A 3,527-nucleotide genomic window follows, 5' to 3' on the forward strand; every position below is an offset into this window, starting at 1 on the left:
TAAAATGACAATAAAGAATGTTTCTCAATTGTCATGTTTTTTTTTTTTTTTTGGTAGTTTAATTTCCAATTCAAGAGCTATAGAAGCATCTTAAAAAAACTTTTTACTCATTCGTTGGGTGTACACATGCGTTTCTTGTCTAGTCTTATGATTTGTTTTTTTGCAAAGACTGCAATTATGTAAGCCTTTGACAGTCATGTGTTCGAGAACCAAGAAGTATAATCTGTCCCTGTCAGCATGTATTGATGTAAAAGTCGAAGTAAATACACGTCATTGCTGACATCAGAATTTCTGAGTAAAGTTTGGAGTGTTCAACATACACTCACCTAAAGGATTATTAGGAACACCTGTTCAATTTCTCATTAATGCAATTATCTAATCAACCAATCACATGGCAGTTACTTCAATGCATTTAGGGGTGTGGTCCTGGTCAAGACAATCTCCTGAACTCCAAACTGAATGTCAGAATGGGAAAGAAAGGTGATTTAAGCAATTTTGAGCATGGCATGGTTGTTGGTGCCAGACGGGCCGGTCTGAGTATTTCACAATCTGCTCAGTTACTGGGATTTTCACGCACAACCATTTCTAGGATTCACAAAGAATGGTGTGAAAAGGGAAAAACATCCAGTATGCGGCAGTCCTGTGGGCGAAAATGCCTTGTTGATGCTAGAGGTCAGAGGAGAATGGGCTGACTGATTCAAGCTGATAGAAGAGCAACTTTGCCTGAAATAACCACTCGTTACAACCGAGGTATGCAGCAAAGCATTTGTGAAGCCACAACATGCACAACCTTGAGGCGGATGGGGTACAACAGCAGAAGACCCCACCGGGTACCACTCATCTCCACTACAAATAGGAAAAAGAGGCTACAATTTGCAAGAGCTCACCAAAATTGCACAGTTGAAGACTGGAAAAATGTTGCCTGGTCTGATGAGTCTCGATTTCTGTTGAGACATTCAGATGGTAGAGTCAGAATTTGGCGTAAACAGAATGAGAACATGGATCCATCATGCCTTGTTACCACTTTGCAGGCTGGTGGTGGTGTAATGGTGTGGTGGATGTTTTCTTGGCACACTTTAGGCCCCTTAGTGCCAATTGGGCATCGTTTAAATGCCACGGCCTACCTGAGCATTGTTTCTGACCATGTCCATCCCTTTATGGCCACCATGTATCCATCCACTGATGGCTACTTCCAGCAGGATAATGCACCATGTCACAAAGCTCGAATCATTTCAAACTGGTTTCTTGAACATGACAATGCAGTTCACTGTACTAAAATGGCCCCCACAGTCACCAGATCTCAACCCAATAGAGCATCTTTGGGATGTGGTGGAACGGAGCTCGTGCCCTGGATGTGCATCCCACAAATCTCCATCAACTGCAAGATGCTATCCTATCAATATGGGCCAACATTTCTAAAGAATGCTTTCAGCACCTTGTTGAATCAATGCCACGTAAAATTAAGGCAGTTCTGAAGGCGAATGGGGGTCAAACACAGTATTAGTATGGTGTTCCTAATAATCCTTTAGGTGAGTGTATTTAAGATGCTGTTGATCATTGCAAAAGCATTTAATAGTTATGAAAAAACTTGAAAGTGCAGGGTTTTTTCATTGACTGTCATATGTCAATGGGAAAATTTTAAGTTTAGGTTATAGGTCTGCTTTTGGAAATATGGATGGAGGAGGGTAGTACACTCAAAATAATTGAAAATTGAGCCCCACCTGCTTCTGTTTGTCAATTACTTAAAGCTGTCTTCTTAAAATGTCATGTAATTGCATTAAAACTCATTATATAGGTTGACTTTTATGTAGTTTGTGTAATTTGTAAGATTAGTCCAATTTAATAAATGTTTTCTTATACTTTTCATTTTGAAATTTAACATGGTTAAAGCTAGAGTCTTGCTTGTTTGCATTTACCACAATTTAAATTACAATAATTTTTATGTAAGCCATTACTGGAAGACATCAATCACACACCGTAGGTGAAAGTCAGAATGTCTTTGCACATACAAACCACATTATTCAATTAACGATTTTTGTTTTTCTTTCACTTCCTATGGATAGAATAATATAACAATGGGATAAGTCGATTTCACAATATTTATCTTTATATATTTAATTTGAGATAATAAACAATTCAGCGATAACATTTTTAGCTCTAGTAAATGAGGTCATTTAAAGGATAGTTTTCTTTGACTATTTGACTTTTTTAGTAATTAACATTGGAATGCAATTTATGTATGAGTAATTAATTTGCTTTCATTCTCAGGTAAATTTGAGGGCACAGCAGTTTCTTTGCATGTTGCTGGGATAAAGTTACATAAGTGTATTTACATAAGTACAATGCTACCATGCCAACTACACAGGACCTGTATATCAGATTTTCATATTGCCATTATTTATTCTCTTAAACTGTCAAGCGATGTATTGTTTTGACATAGACTTGGTTCCATTTGTGAGCTTTGATGATTCTTGGATAGACTAAAGAGAAATGCTTTTTGAAGCCTTTTGAAAGGGCCTCTCATCCTGACTAACTGGAAACTTATTAGCAGAATATAAAAGGCTCCTCATAGTTAATTAAATTAAGCACTACAGTGAAACTTTCTATGACAAAACACTTTTTTTGTAAACTTCTAATTACAGAATGGAAAGTGATTGAATTATTAAAATCTCCAAATCTTTACCGGTGTATCTGGATGCTAGTCATTGAAGTGTGAGTCACACTTCTGGTGAATAAAACTGTGGGAACAACTTGTGCAGCCGAGAAAATCTTATAATTACAATTTAATTATTACAGACAATGAATGTACTGTTTCAGACATGTGCTGAAAACAATAAACCCATTAGATAATTCAATAATTGTCTCCTTGAAACATGAAAGCCTTTTAACCACTCAAAATAAACGTAGAAAACATTTACATGTGATCATGTTTCTGGACATCCTGTTATACACGCTGTAAAAAAAATTAAGCCGGGGGGCTGAGGGCAAAAATTCCACAAAAACTGACTACAAAAAGCTTAAACATTTTTTAATGTAGGGACAATAATATATATATATATATATATATATATATATATATATATATATATATATATTCCCTATTTTAATTAATAATGTTTTGTATTACAAGGGATTCATATGTATAGGAATCATACCTGCTCAACAAAATGGTCCAGGATAATTTTTATCTCATCTGCAAGGTCTGATGGTGTCACTTTGCTCGATACATTTTGATGAGGGAATTTGCTATATTTGTTCAGAGATGTCATGAAAGCCGTTTTGAGGTCAACACAAGTGATCCTTTGAAACTCTGTGCAAAGTTGAGGGAGTGAAAGAGAAAAAAAAAATCTGTGAACATTTAAGTCTATATAGAATCATAACCAAATTATGTAGACAAAATGTAACTTACTTGCTCCTGCAAAAAGAAGCCAGGCAATCTTTCTTTGATGACAGAGACCAAGGGCTGCTCATTGACTATTTCTTTTCTTCTAAGAGGGAATGTCATTTCCATTTTGGTGTTCAGTATT

The sequence above is a fragment of the Xyrauchen texanus genome, chromosome 7 (genome assembly GCF_025860055.1).
Source record: "Xyrauchen texanus isolate HMW12.3.18 chromosome 7, RBS_HiC_50CHRs, whole genome shotgun sequence".
Lineage (NCBI taxonomy): Eukaryota > Metazoa > Chordata > Actinopteri > Cypriniformes > Catostomidae > Xyrauchen > Xyrauchen texanus.